Source organism: Hyperoodon ampullatus (genome assembly GCF_949752795.1).
Source record: "Hyperoodon ampullatus genome assembly, chromosome: 6".
Lineage (NCBI taxonomy): Eukaryota > Metazoa > Chordata > Mammalia > Artiodactyla > Ziphiidae > Hyperoodon > Hyperoodon ampullatus.
This window is the reverse complement of record NC_136919.1, coordinates 88,465,133-88,485,067: the sequence shown is the minus strand read 5'-3', so window position 1 is coordinate 88,485,067 and position 19,935 is coordinate 88,465,133. Positions and strand designations below refer to the sequence as shown.

General features: G+C 40.0%; 1 long non-coding RNA gene across 1 annotated transcript in view; it reads right to left on the bottom strand.

Annotated features, from left to right (window-relative positions):
- LOC307055145 overlaps nt 1–19,935 on the bottom strand; it is a 68,362-nt gene that overhangs the window by 21,822 nt on the left and 26,605 nt on the right. Inside the window, exons 2-3 of the long non-coding RNA XR_013810968.1 lie at nt 16,894–16,985; nt 6,352–6,463 (exon numbers count right to left, since the gene is read on the bottom strand). This is a non-coding gene — a long non-coding RNA (uncharacterized lncRNA). The remainder of the gene's footprint in view (nt 1–6,351; nt 6,464–16,893; nt 16,986–19,935) is intronic.

Here is a 19,935-nt window from a genome sequence, read left to right as displayed (position 1 = left end):
GTGAAAGAGGGCATATATCAAACATAATAATGAACGTGGATGTGCTTTGTAAACTGTAAAGGGCTGCACAAATGTTAATGATTACTGTGTCATAGCACTGTCTCAGCTGAACTTTTACTGATGTCACTGCATGAGCACAAACACTCTTGGAAGGTTTTTGAAGTAACCACTTAGAAACTGAATATTCTGTACTATACCACTTCCTGTCCCTTTTCAAATTCTCTCTCCCTTCTTTGCAAATTACTGATGTAATAACAATAACAGTGGTGGTGAATTGAGCATATAATAATGCGGCAGGCTCTGTGCTATGTACTTTACACATGTTATTATTAATCTCCAACACTTACAATAACCCTTCAAGGTAGAGATTTTCCAAATTTCTCAGATAAGGACACCTGGCACACAGAATTGGTGGCATTTAAGCCTGGGGTGGGGGTGAGAAGGGTGGCCTGGGGATGAGGGGTGATATAAAAAAGTCCCCCTTAAAAAAAAAATACCAGGGAGTGGAGTGGAGGGACAAGCATGCATATTTCAAGAAGGTTCCTGGAGTGATTCTGTCTTCTCTGGTCTTCTGTGGAGAGCTAAACTACTAGGCTAATTAATCTGGTCAAGCTGCTAGAGAGAATAGAATCTGTACTCAAATCCAGGCCTCTGCTAGCAAACTCATGCTTTTTTCCACTATATTCAATGTATTATATAAACTTAAATTTATTTCTATTTCTTCATCATTAGTAATAGATGATCTTTGTAGAAAACTTCAAATATATATAACTTTGTAGCACAACTTCACCTATAAAATATTTTTGCCAAGAACTTTTAACATGAATCTAATCAAACATCTAAACTTCCAGATTACAACAAATACACAGAATACAGAAATAAGTTACATGACACCATAAGGAAACAATCAGACAAATCTAGAATTTTGTATGTTCTGTAAGACAATGAGCCTGCACTTTTCAAAAAGTGAATGTCATTAAAAAAGAAAAAGTGGGGGAACAGTTCTATATTAAAAGAGACAGAGGAATAAAAACCAAATTAATGTGTGAACCTTGATTGGTGAACCAGGATTTGATGAAGAGGGCAATAAAAGACATTCTTGGGATAATTAAAGAAATCTGAATATGGAATAGACATTATATAATTCTATAGGATTGGTGCTAATTTGGGGGTGGGTCACCTAAGTTAGGTGTGATAATGGTATTATGGTTACTTGTGAGAGTGTACTGATTCTTGGAGATGTACGTTCAGTTACTTAGAGGCGAAACATGGTGTCTGCACTTTTAAATGGTTCAGAAAAACGTGTGTGTGTATATACACATATATATATACATATGGGTGTGTATATATATACATATGGGTGTATATGCACACACACAGAGAGAATAAAAGATGTTAACAGTTGGTAAATCTAGGAGATATAGATGTTCAAGTTACTGTTCCTTCTGGTTCTCTATATGTTTGACATTTTTTAGGGGAAAAAAAAGAAATAGATAAAAAGACTATTAGCTTCATGAATGCTGGACTGAAACATTCTTGTTCACTCTTGCCTGGCTCATGGAAGATGAGCTCACTGAAGTTCACCAAGCTGAACTTCTTGCTCACTCCGTAGTGCCTGGCTCATGGAAGGTGCTATAAATAACTGCTGAAAGAAGAAACAAGTCAGGGAAGGAAGGAAAGAAGGGAAGGAGATGGGGAGGGAAGAAAAGAGGGAGAGAAGGGGGAAGAAAGAAGGCCATCCCTCCTGCCATCACCCGGGCACCCCCAGCATGAATGTGGTGGTATATATCTTCCAGGAATTTTTTCACCACAAGGATAAATCCATTTTTTAAAAGTGCTGCATTTGTAGAATTACCAGGTTTTAGAACCAAAAGCACCCTGGAGACCGTCCACATCCTAATAACAGCTGAAGAAACTGAAGCCCCAAAGCAAAGTGGCTAAGGTCACCCGGCAAGTCAGTGACTGAGGGGGTAGTAGCTGTACCATGACCAAGGCTCCTCCCTTCACACTAAGCTGTCTTGCTCCCATCTTTGGCAAAACTCTAAATCTACCTATTACATTTCAATGTAACCCCTACAAAGAGCCGTACTTAGTTACTCACAGGCTTTCATTTTACTGAAAGTGAAATTTTGCCCAGAACAGCAGTTTTGAGAACTTGTCAAACTTGTGGAAGTACAATTCCTTAAAGGACCAAAAAGTAAAAGTAAATACTGATGTCATGCACTGTGCTAGGAGCTTCCATTATTGTATTTAGTTCTCCCAATAGCCCCGTGAAGTAGGCATTATATTTTACAGACAAAGTCTATTGCCTATAACCTGCCTCTTATGGCTAAAAGGTAACTTCAAGGTAGAAAAAGGAAGAGAAAGGAGAGAAAGAATAACAAACAACTGGATACATCCATGAACGCTGTGAGCATTTAAAACTGTTTCTTGATGAAACAGAATAATTATGCATATAATCTTATGATGATGAAATTAATAAAAAGAGAGGAAAACTCACATGTTCAATAAGAAACTGGCTTAGTAAAGTGACAAATCCAGTGATAAATTATTTGATAGAAAAAAAAAGAACACTAATTAGAATATAGGTATCCACAAGTTAAAATTTTTTAATAGGTAAGCATATATATGCACTATAATTTATTAGATAAAAGATACTAATGCAATTCATTTTAGGCTCAGTAATAATATGTGTTTCATTCATTATGTTTAGTATTTCCTTTAAAAAAATAAAACCAAAAACTCCCCTCTTGCAAAATGAGCAAAAAAATGACAATAAAAAGTGAAAGGAATGAATGGTAAAGTCTAAAATTTAAGAAAATAATCCACAAAAGTTGAAGTAATGCTTGCTTCAAGAACAATTTAGCATTTACCAGTAGTGAGTTATACTTGAACAGAACTACATTTGATCTGAGACGTTTAAATGAGCAATATTTTAAATCTAGTTTGTAAGGACTTTCCCGGCCTCTCTGTCCTCTTCTAATCATATCAGGATGTTAGAAGCAATCAGAAGTGTTAACGTTCAACTTATATGTTAATACTATTTTTTCCTCTTAAAACCTTGGAGAAATATTATTTCTACCAAGAAAAATAAACTAGACAATTGAAGACAAAGCTCCGTTTCATTTGAAAAACGAAAGAGATGCAGGAATTTTGAACTGGCTTGTGAGAGCATTCAGAAAATTACTCCAGTTTTAAGTTTTGCAGAGATAAAGGTTAAAAATTTTAAAAGTAAAGTACTTAGGCAAGAGTTTGCCAGCTGTTAAATATTATACTGTAATAGAACTACAGGTTTGAGTAGAACTCTACATTGACTAAAACAGTCCTCTTTAAAATGATTTATGATGGGTATGTAGTGATTTATACTAGATCTTACCATTTTTCTTTTAAGCATATACATTTTAACTGAAGAAATGAAAAACTTTATCATAATAAAAGATGATTTCTTAAGAATGGAAAAGGAAATAGTCTTCGATATTCTATCAATTAGCAAAAATTTTCCAGGAGTTTTAAGAATATACTTGAAAAAATTATCTGATGTATTTATTAGAAATCATACCTCCTTATGGATGAAAGTATCATTTTAACATGCTAATCAGTGACTAAAGTGTTTGATGACCTGATTTTTCTACCTAAATATTCACTTACATGCTCAATTTATAGAGCTCTAGAATCAGGACGGGTATTTTTCTTCAGAGCATGAAAGGCTGTGTATCAACCAGGGACATCTTTACTTAGAGACGGCCTATTGTGTACATTATACGACATTAGGATAACCTTCGCCACTAGCACCTGATTTTCCACCATTAGATGAAGCAACTTTATGTAGGGAAGAAAGTTTGGACCAAGCATCAGAAGACCTGGGTTTTAGGCTTAACTCTGCCAGTAACAATCACAGCAATACTGGTTATCCCAGGATGGCCTCAGTCTGCTTATCTGCAAGAATCTGCAAGGTTAGGTGGCTGGACTACATCAGTGTTTGTTGAACTTGTTTTAAAATCCACAGATCCCTTCCTTCAAACAAGACTCCCACAGTACCTGTCACATCAAACTGATAACAAGGAAGTGACTCCGGTTGAAGAGGATTGGGAGGTCGAGAGTGGATCTGTCCACAGCATTTCCAGAACCCCCAGGAAAGTTCTATAAAGCATCTTGGTGGCTCCCCCAAGCACAGTGTTAAAACCATTAGTTTAGTTTTACTTTAACACAAAAGTCATTAATAGACCACCCTCTGCTAAAGAAGGATAATAAACAAATTTTGCTTTGTCTGCCCAGTGTTTATTTATTTATTTTAATTTAAATATCATTAGGTGGGCTCGAACCCTCCAGTTTAGCCCAGTCTGTACCACTCTGTTGCTGACATCACTGGGCTTTTCGCACACACATTCACGCTAACTCTTAGGGGGCTGAGGGGGGCTGAGTCTGTGACCCTGTGATCTAAAGTCTCCTGCACCAGTAACATTCTGTGATTAATATTGTTGTTTAACTGAGCATTGCTTTCTAACTGGTTTCCTTTTTTAAAATGCAAACATTTCTAAGAAGGGTAATGCAATCATTCCTAAACAATTTTAAGGTGAATGAATTTATCAGAATTTCCTCTCTAACTAGAGATACTGAAAATCACAGTTACAGTAGGGACTCATGGGACAGGTTACTGAAAGGTAAGAGAAAAAGGGAGGGGCAGGCACAAAAGATAAATTTGATTATCTTACCAAAATTCACCTGGGGGCTCATTGGAGAAATGGTTAATTCCAGGGAGGGGGCAGAGGGAATACAAGATGAGCCAGTTGCTACAGAAACTAAGGTAGTGCTTCAAAGCATCATGGAAACATGTCAAAAAGACAGATTGAAGGGGCTGTCACTGGCCAAATTTGAGAAAATTTAAGCATCAAAATTAAAAAGGACAGAAATAGATTATAACCCACTGAATAACCTAAGAATCCATGAGTTCAGACTTAAATAAGCAAAAAAAGTAAATGCAGAGAAGGAAAGCTCTTCCTTACAGCAAAATGCCAACTAATAAATCTAGAAGGAATGATGGAGTTAGAACATCATCAATCAGTGCAAAGTAGTCAGAAAAAATTTTATAAACAGGATATTGACACAGTCTCAAAAGATTTCCCCACAAAACACTTGTAATTTACAAAGAGAAAAGCTGTAACTTTACAGTGGAGTAAGCACCTGAACCAAGTGATCAACGTTAACATCACAAATGGCCACTGGGTACCCCCGATATGGTACACCGACAAGGACAGGACCTCACCTCAATGGTATCTCCACCAAAAATACATAACCCAAGTCTAAACATGAGGACATCCTAGTCAAACCCAGAATGAAGAGTCTTCCCCCCACCCCCCCAAAAAAGAAAGACAAAGCAAAAAAAATGGAGTATTGATCTGCCCTCTTTAAAAAATGTGAAGTTAAGACAAAGGCTCAGAAACTTTTCCAGATTAAAGGAAACAAAGCAGATATTACAACTCAGTACAATGCACAATCCTGGATTACATCCTGGTCTGGGGAAAAAATCAGCTTACAACTAATTATTGGGACATCATTGGGACAATTGAGAAAATCTGAATTTAAATTTGGACTGTGGTTTATATTATTAAAATACCTGATTTTGATAAAACCATGGTTATTAAGAAGAATGTTATTCTTAGGAAAATAACAAAATATTTCAGGGTAAAGGGGTACAACGTCTTCAACTTACTCTCAAATGGGTCAGGAAAGAAAGAGAGTGTGCAATATAGACAGATTCATAGAAAGAGAGGTAGTAAATGGGGCAAGATATAAATATGAATCTCAGTAAAGGGGATTTCTTGTACAATTCTTGAAACTTTTATAGATATTTGAAATTATGTCAAAATAAAAAGTTGCCAAAATGCTAAAAGGAAAAGTTTTCGGGGACTGACTTGACCATCTACAATTCCCTAAACCCCGACTTGAGTGACTGATCAGGACCAAGTAGGAAGTACAGGATTTAAAATGTATCACCTGCCAAACAAAATGGTATTTGACAGATGAGGTAAAGCTGATGCTAACAGAAATACTGGTGATACAGGAAATATTTAAGGTGAAAACTTCTCTGAAGGTAAAAGTTCTGTACTAACTTTTTAGACCCAAGTTTCCTTGACATGAAAGGGAATAACCGTTCCTGAAACATCATTCTGGAATGGGTAGGAACAAACCCAATATGTTTCCTTTTGGCCTTCTGGTTTAAAGTTAATACTTTAATAATTTCTTTGAGTCTCCAGTTGGTTGCTCTCAGGCTACAGATGGACCACCACCAATATGTAATTAAAGGAGAAATAACAAATAGTTAGAATATGGATCACACAGGTGCTGACTTACAAATGCAAACGCTGTAGCAGAAGATTAAGCTCCCAGGAGGCTGGAGGTGTGCGTCTCTGCTTATTGCCATCATAATTCATTAATGGTCAAAGTAACGCTGAGATCAATATTCCTGTAGTCATGGGAATGAGAAAAAATGATTAGCACCAAAATAAGATACAAAGACAGTCTCAAAATCTTTCTCCTTACATAATTAAGAAACCAGCCATTGTCATGAATTTTAAAACTGAGATTTTCTTAGCTGTTCCATGTTCAAGAGGTTGCACAGCTTAAAGGACCTTGAAAAGAACTGCTGTTCCCCTAGATAATATCATACACCAAAAGAGAGAGACAGTGAGGTCGTTTTGGTTTTTTTTCTTCATTTTAGTGGTACAGAAATGGAAGGAAGGATGCTGGGATATGGTAAACACCACAGAAGGCAATGCAGCATGTGATGGTTTCACAAGAAGTTCAATCCTGAAATATGCTTGAAGAAGACATACAAGTGATCCTTTAGTAAGATCTGGGTCTAAACCACTGGTTCCAATGCAGATTCCTGGGCCCCAGTAGAGGGGGTCATATTCACTGGGACTGTGTTTGGAACCAGGGATTCTGCATTTTTAACAAGTATTGCAGGGACCAGTCACTGAGAAATATTAAGAGCGGCAACCGTTACTGTTTTTATGAAACTAATTACTATAATATAATACTTACTGTGTTAGAGTAGTAAATACACCTTACAGTAAGTTAAACAGTATACAAGAAATGATACAGAGAAGCTTATGATGATCCCTACCCAACCCTAATTCCACCTCTTGTGAACACTGTTTTAAAGATTTTTGCTTTTAGCTCTTCTGGTTGCAAACACCCCCGATTTGCCCTAATTTAAAAAAGTAAATACCGCTCTTTTACAATATACTCATGTTGTAGATAAATTAGAATAATGAATATTTGAAATAGTGTAATTGGCCTATTAGGTAAGTACCAATTTCGTGTGAAATTTGAAATAGTTTAACTCTTGCCAAGAGTAATAAAGAATTGCATAATTTAGGGCTTCCCTGGTGGCGCAGTGGTTGAGAGTCCACCTGCCGATGCAGGGGACAAGGGTTCATGCCCCTGTCCGGGAAGATCCCACATGCCGCGGAGCGGCTGGGCCCATGAGCCATGGCCACTAAGCCTGCATGTCCAGAGCCTGTGCTCCGCAATGGGAGAGGCCACAACAATGAGAGGCCCACGTACCACAAAAAAAAAAAAAAAAAAAAAAAAGAATTGCATAATTTAAAGCTAGTAGGCAGTGTGTATGGCAACTGAGTTTACGTGTGTGGCTATGTGGCATGCCACTCTAGCCAGTAATCAGAAATACAGTGGAGCTTGTAATTACACACTCTTTGATAATGGAAATTTGGATATGCCGAGTTTGGTGACTGGCTCCTGTCCTCCTGGAGCCAGTTCACACTGGTCATTTCATGAACTCTGCACTAAGTGGGTCCCACACATTACACGACTGAATTTTTTGGACCTCAATTATGAAGTTACAGCAGAGTTCTACTTGCATCTGCCATCATTTAACAGGCGCTTGTTAACATGCTGCTACTTAAATGCACAGGAACATCTAGAAGTGATTCAAGTGACTTTTGTATTATTTTAATTTTTAGAGTTATAATATTAAAATAGTTTTTCTCCTATAACAAGGTCATCTAAGTTTTCATCCAGTGGAGGTAAAACCCTAATTCTGAGAATATATTCTTGGGGAACAGAAATTAGATATAATAAAATACCATAAAGAGGCCACATGGCCATATACCATGCTATTAATTTTGGAGAGAGTACTCTGTGAAATATTAGAGATAATTCTGAGAAAAACTTAAAAAGCATTAAAGCAGATAGGGCTTTAAGTTTGCAAGTATAATCTTATAACGGGGCATGGATAATGGAATGGGAAAAAATGTCATGGCTGCAAGATCATCAACACCATAATGTGTCCTTAAGCTATAGAGATTGTTGATACCTGTGCTCTGAGATTGTGCCCACGACCTTCAACGTATGCCTATGAAAAATCACTCATGAATTATACATTCTTTGAATATGTGATTCCTCTTTTCAATTTCTTGGTTATGGATGGCCTCCAGTTACAAAAGATAAGCATTTAGCTCATTTATGTTATCTTCTTCTTCCTCCCAACTCCTCCCAGTTTGGGGTAGTTATATCATTATTTTTAAATTTTGTTGTGGTTACCCTTGTAACTTTAAATATTATGTTATGCCTCAATTTCTCATTCTGAAAACCTGAGTATCTTGACTTCTCATTATAGAAGTTGAGGGTGTCAGTGATAGTATTCTTCTCTTCGTATTTCCTTCATTTTGCACTTCCCACCTTCGGTCAGCTATACTTTCATATTATGAAGATTAATGTTTGCCTCTTTTTTCTGTAACATAGCCAAGATCTTCCTTACTCTGTCCATTGACTGCAAGAGTTTAAAGCCAAAGTACTTACATTATTAAGACTACATCAACATTGTGCACTGCCAAGCTAAGGAGCATGTTAGGATTGCCACTTCCTTTTCTATGAGGGCACTGTCATAACTCCTCACCTACTCAAAGGATAAATGTTTTAACACCATGTACTAGTTTTTCTCTAACAGTCTCTATATTATTGAAAATCATACATATTCTTCTTCTTCAAAATTGGACCATAACATTCTCAGTTAGCTTTTTGTTTTTTTCTGGAGTTCTTAATTGCCTGTCATTTTTATTGTCTAAATATATACTTTATCATAACACTCAAGTCTTTTCTGTTTTTTGTTTCTTTTTATTTTTTGTTCCCTCAATCACACCATGAGCTGCAGGGAGTTCTCTTCTGCCCAAGAGTCCTTACCTTTGGAGCTCTTCATTCTCCTGCTCTAAACTGGAAGACTTTGTATTATACTCTACTTCTGTTTCCAATATTAGGACCCTCGCCTTCTTCTTTCTTGGATAATATCCTCATTCTGCTGGAATACATATTCAAGTAACTTCTTAAGAAAGGAGTCTGAGAAGTAAACTTTCCAAGTGCTGGTTTATGTGAAACGCCTATATTCTACTCTTTGAATGATAGGTTGGCTGAATACAGAAATTATTTTTAAATTCAATTTCCCCCAGAATTGAAAGGGCCACTCTATTATCTTCTAGCAGCCAGAGAGGTTAATGAGAATTTGGCTGCTCAATTTTCATTCCTCTGTAGGTGGCCTAATTTTTCCCTCTGGAAACTTTTACAAATTTCATTTATTCTTAGAGTTCTAAATTTTTACAATGTTGTATCCAAGTGGCTTATTTTCCCCATCTACTGTACTTGGCCCTAAGTGGGTTTTTTTTTTTTTTTTTTTTTGGTGGTACACAGGCCTCTCACCGCTGTGGCCTCTCCCGTTGCGGAGCACAGGTTCCGGACGTGCAGGCTCAGTGGCCATGGCTCATGGGCCCAGCCGCTCCGCGGCATGTGGGATCTTCCCGGACCGGGGCACGATCCCGCGTCCCCTGCATCGGCAGGCGGACTCTCAACCACTGCGCCACCAGGGAAGCCCTCAGTGGGCTCTTTTAATGTAAACATGTATGTCCTTTCCTGGGAAATTTTCTTATATAATTTCTCTATTAATTTCCCTTTTGCCATTTTCTCTGTTCTCCTTTCCTGGATCCCATATTATTTAGCTGCTGGATTTCTTAGATTGGTTTTTATATCTCCTCTTTTCTCTCTCATACTTCCCCTCTGTAGTAGAGAATGTTATTTGTATCTCAACATCTTCTTTACCTCTGTCATCTTCTTTGTCCACATCAACTGATTAAAATAACAATAACTATTACTAATAACTATGTCAACCTGGAGCAGAATCTTTGTTTTTATCACGCTGAGTGCCTCATCCAGAGTCGTGCCCGCCCAATTGTTGATCTAGGTAGCATCCTCTTGGAGAGTTGATGCTGAAAATGTCAGGGGATGGAATAAAAAAAGAAAAGAAAACAAACAAAAAAACCTTACTGAAGTCCAACTGTAGGTACTGCTTTCTCCTCTTGCATCAGGCATCAGGCTCATCATCCTCTCTTGGTAAAATTAAATTGGTCTGGCATAATTTGTGCTTCACAAAATCATGTTGATTACTACGCAGTACCTTGTGCTCTTTTAGATGGTTGCAAATTGATTGTTTGATGATTTGTTCTTGTATCTTCCCAGGTATCCAAGATAAGCTGAAGAGTCTATAATTACTACAGTTGTGCTTTTCTCTGTTGAAAAAAAAAAAAAAACAACGATACTCCATCTGCAGATTCTACTTGTCAGGACCTTCTCCTGTCCAACCTTCCTTTTCTAAAATAAAGGCTGGTGGTCCTGCAATTACAGTTGCCAATTCCTTAAGCGCCGTTGGATGTGAGTAATCAGGCCCTGCTGATTTGAAGGTACTGAGCTTTCTGAAGTGCTCTTCAATCACTTCTTTCCCTTTGTTTGCCTTTGTATCTCCAATAAGATAGCACTTAATCTGGTTTAGTTTCCTTATCATTGCTGATTAAAAGGAAAAAAAAAACAGCTAAAAACACAGTGAAAGCCTTTGCTATTAGTTATTTTTTAATAGATTTTGTTTAGCAGTACTTGTTAATAGTTTTGTTAATAGTTTAGTCGTTGTATTTGCATCCTATAAATTCTTTCTGGTATTCTTCCACCCCTCCCTCCCTGCTTCCTTCTTTCCCTCCCTTCCTTGCTGTTTCCTTCCTTCCTATCTCCCTCTCCTGCCCCCAACTCTCTCTTTTTCTTAAATTTTTTATAGAGGGTGAGGTGAGAAGGTAGGAAAAATGAAAGAGGCGAAGAGCTCCATATAACTTTATGGCAGAGATATTTATTAATCACCAAATATCCATGTGCTCCCCCAAATTTTCCAGCCTCCTTACAGTTGGGGCAAGAGGCATATGACTAGTTCTCGCCAATAGGTACTTAAGAGCCATGAGTTCCCCTTGTCCTCTTTCCTCCTGCCCAGGTGAGCTGGGAGCCACATGTTCCAGATGGTGCACCAACAAAATGCAAGTGGCCTGAGTCATCACTTTGGTAACCGAGACCCCTGAGTCATCATTGGAAGGCAACAGTCCTAGAGAGCCATAAGACACCCAGAGGCCCATGTGTTAAGCTGCTAAGATTTAGGGGTTTATTTTTGCAGCACCGTCTATCTTATCTTCACTAATTCAGTACCAATTTCTGGACCAGTCAGATTAGGTTTTGCCAAGGGAACAAATTAACCCTGAAATCTAAGTGGCTTAACATATCAAAGGCTTAATTCTTACTTGTGGTATGTGGTAGCTAGTCTCCAAAGAGGGCTCCCAATGACTCTTACCTCCTGGTAGTCACACCCTTGTCTAGTCACCTCCCAGTCTGTCTCTTTGCTGATCCCATGACTCACTTTAACCAAGAAAATGGAGCAGAAGCCTTAGGAAATCTTGACAGCCTCTGCATTTGAAGTCACTCATGATATAAGAAGTCTGACTGCCACTGCCACTGCCAAAGAGAGGCCACGTGCAGATGGCTGGAGAATGAGACTCCATGTGGAGGAGCACTTAGGTGCCAGACCTCAGCAAAGAGGCCATCCTCAGTTCAATCCCAGTCAAGCTTTCCAAGGTCTCCAGCCCCAGCCACCATTTTGACTACAACCACATGAGACCCTAAGTGAGAAGAGCAGAAGAAATGCCCAGTGGAGCCTAACCAACACACAGAAATGGGAGATAAAACAATAAATTGTTGTCTTAAGCCATTCTGTATGGGATGGCTTGCTGGGCATCGCTCACTGAAGCATGGTGCACATCCAGTGTTGGTGTAAAGGGGTTGAGCTCCACACAGACATTCATGGAACCATGTTGATACAGGTTCTCCCATCTTGTATCTGCACCACTGGTAACATGTGACCTCCTTTATTGGAGTGGTGCAGTGGCAAGGAAAGAGAGGGCTGCTGGTTGCATACCAACTTTTAAATGCTTCCATCTCTGTCCCCAGGCCACTGGTCAGTGAGAAATGTGGGGGAGTAAATGGAGAGCCGATGGGCATTAAATGTCTCTGCTGCAGATCTTGCCACCTAAAATTTGTCTTTTATTCCCCCTAGTTTTTTTTTAATTTATTTATTTATTTCATTTTTGACTGCATTGGGTCTTCGTTGCTACGCATAGGCTTTCTCTAGTTGTGGCGAGTGGGGGCTACTCTTCATTGTGGTGCGTGGGCTTCTCATAGCAGTGGCTTCTCTTATTGCGGAGCATGGGCTCTAGGCACACGGGCTTCAGCAGTTGGGGCCCGTGGGCTCTAGAGCACAGGCTCAGTAGTTGTGGCGCACAGGCTTAGCTGCTCCGCAGCATGTGGGATCTTCTTGGACCTGGGCTCGAGCACGTGTCCCCTGCATTGGCAGGCGGATACTTAACCACTGTGCCACCAGGGAAGCCCCTCCCCCTAGTATTTTTTAAAATTAATTTTTATTGGAGTATAGTTGATTTACAATGTTGTGTTAGTTTCTGCTGTACAGCAAAGTGAATCAGTTATACACAGACATATATCCACTTTTTAGATTCTTTTCCCATATAGGTCATTACAGAGTATTGAGTAGAGTTCCCTGTGCTATACAGTAAGTTCTTATTATCCCCGTAGTATTATAACAAGGTTTATCCAGGAGTCATCCAACTGGCTTTCCCATAATTGTAATCAGTGGTGTGCAGGACTGGCTCATACAGCTCAGAAGAGCCAACTGAACATGTCTCCTCCCAATTCTGCATTCGGTGATGCCATGTTGGGAGCATGACATCAGCTATGGTGGAAATATTTACATCACAGAAATCGGCAAATGCTGTAAGTCAAGACCCTCCTACTCCCAGCCTTGGATAAGCCGGTTGTTAAATATTTACCAGACCACTAGTTGTACAAAATCCAAAATATACCTATTATTCAGGCTGGCCCTATATTCATGCATATTCACTTATTATAGGTAGAATTTTGAAAACTTGCCATCAATGGTCTTATCTTTTTTTTTTTTTTTTTTTTTTTTTTTGCGGTACGCGGGCCTCTCACCGCTGTGGCCTCTCCCGCTGTGGAGCACAGGCTCCGGACACGCAGGCTCAGCGGCCATGGCTCACGGGCCCAGCCGCTCCGCGGCATGTGGGATCCTCCCGCACCGGGGCACGAACCCGTGTCCCCTGCATCGGCAGGCGGACTCCCAACCACTGCGCCACCAGGGAAGCCCCTGGTCTTATCTTTTTATTCCACATATCAAACAACAGGCTGAACCCATAAATTGAAGAATTTTGTACAAACCTGAGTCAACTTTATTAATAATAAAAAGATGACAATTTGAAGTTTTCTATATGTAATCAGAATGTGCATATTTTTATAGTTAACTTCATTCTAGGACAGTACTGGAAATGCTGTTATAAAGTAAGTATAGAACATACCTATTTTCAGTTAGCATCAACAAGGATTTTATCATTCCAGTAATTATTACATCTAATAACACTATCTTAGGTACTGATTTATTCTGGAAGCTTCAGTATCTTTTAGAGTTTATAAAAGACTAAAATCTTTTCTTTTAAGCCTTGCTGAAAGAGTTAATTCAGCTCCCCGTTCCAGGTCACCGACTCTTCCTTTCCTAGCCTTCACCCTCTACACACACAAAGAAAGGCCATCGATAAGGTTCAAGCTTCTAGTATGGGATATGAAGCAGTAACATTTGAAATAGCACCTTGGAGGCCCGAAGGAGTTAACACATCTTTCAGCAGTGCCTACTTTACAGCTCTCGAGTATTTTGCACCCTGAAAACCTGATTATTTATTAAAAGTATGAGCAGAGTCCAATTGGAGAAAAAAGCTCATTCACCAAGCAAGAAAGGATATGCTTGCAAATGACATTTGAAAGTAAGATGACGAGAAACTTTTTGCTACAAACAACAAGGGATTTGAACTTAATCCACATCTAATTATATGGCAAAATTTAGGACAAGATGGTTCCAGAATCAGGGAGACAAGTCAACTTTAAAATACTGTTTCCTGGGCAGAACCCAGTGAGACCATCTATGGATAAATTCGATGTTCACTAATTCAGAAGAAAAAGAAAGAATTCTCACTGTATGCAGAAACCAGGATATTTTCCATCATAACACTGATAATCTTATGGGAACTCTGATACCTTTTTGAGCTTTTGGGATTATTCCGTATGTTAATCAAGGTTCTTTTGTTTACAAGTATGACTGATTCTATTTTCTAAAGATGTCCACATTAATATACATCACATGTTCTTCTCACAATGTGATGGTAACATTCCTGCATTGAGAGGCAGTGGCCCTCTGAGCCTGGGTGGATCTTTGTAACTTCCTCCACAAATAGGAAGAAGTGGAAATAACACCTCGTGACTTTGGAAGCTAGGTCATAAAAGGTGATATGGCTTCCACCTGGCCCTCTCTCCCTGAGAACTGTACCTTTGGAGCCCTGAGCCTCCAGGGGAAAATCCATCTACCTTGAAGCCACCATGATAAAGAAACCATAGATGGACAGAGAGATTTCCACATAGCTCCAGCTCTTCCAATCCCCAGCTGCTTGAGTCTTCCCAGGCCAGGCATACGTAAGAGTTTAGACAATTTCAGCTCCTGGCCTTCAAACTACCCCAGCTGAAACCAAGTTGTAGTGGAAACAAGCTGTCCATGCTAAGCCTTGCTCAGAGTGCAGATTTTTAAGCAAAATAAGTGTTCTTATTTTAAGCCACTCAATTTTGGGGTGGTTTTTGTTACACAGCCATTGTAGCCGGAACAGCACGTAACAGAAGCCCCTCAAGTTAGCATTATCAAAAGAGTAGAGGTTATAGGATAAAGGTTCAAGAGTAGCCAACGGCGCCCCAGAAGAAGAGGCACAGCTGGGTCTCAGGATGGTTTGAATAGGAACTAAATTAGAAAACCAGCAGAGGCCAATCAGCTACTTTGCTCCAGTGCTGTCTCTTTTTCTCCTTCTGTCCTCTTCTCCAGTCTCTTACTTCAGGGCCCTCATCTGTCTCCCTGCACATCTGCTTCCTTCTCCCTGCAGTCAGGTGTTCTGTGCTTCTGCTGCCTATGGTGCACTAACACAGCTCTTGAGTTGTATGTCCTTGGTTTAAGAGACCAGCCCACGCTAACTAGCATCCTTTCATTGCAGTGATAAATTCCTGGGAGAGAGGATCTAATTGGCTGGCCTTGAGTCCGGTGTCTGCTTCCAGTCCCCGCCGTCAACACGGGGAAGGACCACATGTTACCAACATGGCTGCTACTCCCAATCCCCAACCTCCTGGGAGAATTCTTAGAAGGGGGGCTCAGAGGCTTCTACACATAACAATAGACCTTATATAATTCTTGAGTATTAGAAGGCATTTTGGATGTTTTTAGCTGTACATAAAACTCTACCATGGACTCCCCTTTGTTTGTCGTTTGTTTACAAACCTGCTTAGGTAGGTGGATACAACCTCCTCCCCACTCCCATCCCATCCTCACGATCTGAAAGGGTGCTTCTGGATCTCTACAACAAAGGGAGTAGATCAGGTTGATGTGACCTCAAGGAGGCTGAACTCAATAATGAACCTTTTTTATTTCATTTTTATTTTTTGAGGCCCAATTTGTAATGTGAACTTGACTCCTTACTTTACTACCTTTTAGCTGTTAGGGCCTCTGAGCAACTGGGCCAATTAGAGATCACAGAGGCAGTCAGGGAAACTGAGGACTCTTGATGAACTTTGATAATTTCCCCCCTATTAAACATCTCCCTTTGCCAACTAACCTATGGGGTTATAAATAAGGATAGAGGTCGCCCCTGAGGGAAGGAGAGATTGCTTGGAACAGGGCCTGGCCCACAGGAAACAATGTTAACTATTATTATTATTACTACTATTATTATTAGTGCTCTTAGACTATTTCAAAATAAAAGGAAAAAGCATCTCTACTTCTGCCTTTTACTATTCCATTCACTCCAACAGAACCCACTGCAATTAAGCATAGATTGGTTGAATGCCTCTATGTGCCAGATCCAGGCAGAGCAAACACTGAAGGTATATTTCTGGCTGTTCCAGGTCCCCCACTGCAGAGACCTACACCCGTGGGAGGATTTCTAGGCTGGCCACATCCCTGAAAGTTTCTGTGATTCATTTCTTCCCTGGGTCACTGCTGGTGCTGTTCAAAGTTTTATACATTTCTGTCCTGAGCCATTGCGAACCGAGGGAAATCCTCTGGCTGGGTTTCCTTATGTGGAACCTGGCCAGGGGGAGGTGAAGCAGGACGGATTTGCTCTGTGTTTGTGTTTTGCTGCAGTGGTTGTGTTATGTTTTGTTTCACCCCGGCACCAGTTGCCTTTACCTAAACAGAAACACCCTGTGTAGTCTTTTGTAACACCAGTATTATTTTAAGGAAACACAAGGAGGCGGGACAAAAGAAAATGGCCATTAATCAGAACTCCAGTCCCATGCAGCGCTCTCTCCAACAAGGTGCCTTTAGAACCATCCAGGTTGAACAGTTGTCTAGAGGTCATTTGTAACCAAGGCGCTCAGCAGTGGACAGGACCAAAAATGATTAGTTACCTCCTTCGGGACTCATGGTCACTGTCATCTCCAGTAACTCCTGTTCTGCAGCTCACTTCTGGCACTGCATCAACAGATGAGCCAGGAACACACTGAAATGAAATTGGTGAAAAACGTAGGGGAAACATTGCTTCTAATTAGGCAAGTCTAATGCTCTAATGATTGTGAAAACCAAGAATGAAAACAAAACAAAAAAACCAAGACTCTGAAGCAGCGTTTTTTCATTTATTTCTTCCCTCCCTTCCCGAATAAGCAGCTTCCTGAGACCACCTTGATATGTGCTCCTCTTCCCCTTCAGATACAGAACTGGGTGCTTTTTGCAGCTTGCTTTCTCTCCTGTCCTTACCCAGGCGGGTGCACAGCTAGGGAAGGGGGCAATGAGAGCTGGGGGAAGGAGGGCTGCAGCTCGGCAGTGAGCAGTGGATTCACCATCCCCCTTCCCGCTGCACTGCAGCTGTGGCATGTCGGGGGTGAAGAATCTTACCCACTTGGTTACTTCCAGGCAGGGTCATCAAGTGCTTTAAGGAAATGGACTCCCAGCCAAAATGCGTGGGTTTGAATCTTGGCTCAGCCACTTACCTTGTAGTTTGACCCCTCTGTTGCCTCAGCTTTCCCAACTATAAAATGGGGATAATAATACTAATTACTTCTTAGACTTGTGGTGAGATTAAATGAGTTAGTACCTGTAAAACACTCAAAACACAGTCTAGCACGTATTAACCACCAAGTAAATGTTAGCTATTACTATTATCACCTTGGAATATCTCCAAATCATAATTATGACACAACATCATTATATTATATTGTCTCCAAGCTGCATACTGTGAAACCAGCAATATGCAAACATCAGCTAGTCCTTTTGCTATTTTATTTATTTTTTAAATTTATTTATTTATTTATTTATTTATTTTTGGCTGCGCTGGGTCTTCGTTGCTGCCCGCGGGCTTTCTCTAGTTGCGGCGAGCGGGGGCTACTCTTCATTGTGGTGCGTGGGCTCTCAACATGGAGGCTTCTCTTGTTGTGGAGCACGGGCTCTAGGTGCACGGGCTTCAGTAGTTGTGGCACGCGGTCTCAGTAGTTGTGTCTCGCAGGCTCTGAAGCACAGGCTCAGTAGTTGTGGTGCACGGGCTTAGTTGCTCCGCGGCATGTGGGATCTTCCCGGACCAGGGCTCGAACCCGTGTCCCCTGCATTGGCAGGCGGATTCTTAACCACTACGCCACCAGGGAAGTCCCCCCTTTTGCTATTTTAGTTACTAAAAAATTTGTTATGTGATCCAAGGGGAAACACCTTGGGCTGACTGAAGTCAGTAAAGACTAATGTGAAGTTCCAGGATTCTATTTTGCCAGTAATCCTACTTCTAGGAATACTTTCCATGGGAATTTAAAGATACACAGGACAAAGTTCAAAGAAGCTCACTGCAGCATTATTTATATGGTGGAAAACTGGACACAGGCTACATGTGGAACAATCTGAGAATGATTAGGTTAGGGACAGCAAATACTACAAGTACGACATAGCCATTAAGAGGGGTGCTTCTGATGAATTTTTAGGATGAGGAAATGCTCATGAAATAAATGTTAAGCAGAAAAGCAGGCCTCAAAACCGTGTGCACCAATTTGTATGGAAACACAAAAAACCCCGAATAGCCAAAGTGATCTTGAGAAAGAAAAATGGACCTGGAGAAATCAGGCTCCCTGGCTTCAGACTATACTACAAAGCTACAGTAATCAAGACAGTATGGTACTGGCACAAAAACAGAAATATAGATCAACGGAACAGGATAGAAAGCCCAGAGATAATAAACCCATGCACATATGTCACCTTATCTTTGATAAAGGAGGCAAAAATATACAATGCAGAAAAGACAGCCTCTTCAATAAGTGGTGCTGGGAAAACTGGACAGCTACATGTAAAAGAATGAAATTAGAACACTCCCTAACACCATACACAAAAATAAGCTCAAAATGGATTAAAGACCTAAATGTAAGGCCAGACACTATCAAACTCTTAGAGGAAAACATAGGCAGAACACTATGACATAAATCACAGCAAGATCCTTTTTGACCCACCTCCTAGAGTAATGGAAATAAAAACAAAAATAAACAAATGGGACCTAATGAAACTTAAAAGCTTTTGCACAGCAAAGGAAACCATAAACAAGACTAAAAAGACAACCCTCAGAATGGGAGAAAATATTTGCAAATGAAGCAACTGACAAAGGATTAATCTCCAAAATTTACAAGCAGCTCATGCAGCTCAATATCAAAAAAACAAACAACCCAATCCAAAAATGGGCAGAAGACCTAGATAGATATTTCTCCAAAGAAGATATATAGTTTGCCAACAAACACATGAAAGGATGCTCAACATCACTAATCATTAGAGAAATGCAAATCAAAACTACAATGAGGTATCACCTCACTCCAGTCAAAATGGCCATCATCAAAAAATCTACAAACAATAAATGCTGGAGAGGGTGTGGAGAAAAGGGAACCCTCTTGTACTGTTGGTGGGAATGTAAATTGATACAGCCACTATGGAGAACAGTATGGAGGTTCCTCAAAAAACTAAAAATAGAACTACCATACGACCCAGCAATCCCACTACTGGGCATATACCCAGAGAAAACCATAATTCAAAAAGAGTCTTGTACCACAATGTTCATTGCAGCTCTATTTACAATAGCCAGGACATGGAAGCAACCTAAGTGTCCATAAATAGATGAATGGATAAAGAAGATGTGGCACATATATGCAATGGAATATTACTCAGCCATAAAAAGAAATGAAATTGAGTTATTTGTAGTGAGGTGGGTGGACCTAGAGACTGTCATACAGAGTGAAGTAAGTCAGAAAGAGAAAACCAAATACCATATGCTAACACATATATATGGAATCCAAAAAAAAAAAAAAAAAAAAAAAAAAGGTTCTGAAGAACCTAGGGGCAGGACAGGAATAAAGACGCAGACCTACTAGAGAATGGACTTGAGGACATGGGGAGGGGGAAGGGTAAGCTGGGACAAAGTGAGAGAGTGGCATGGA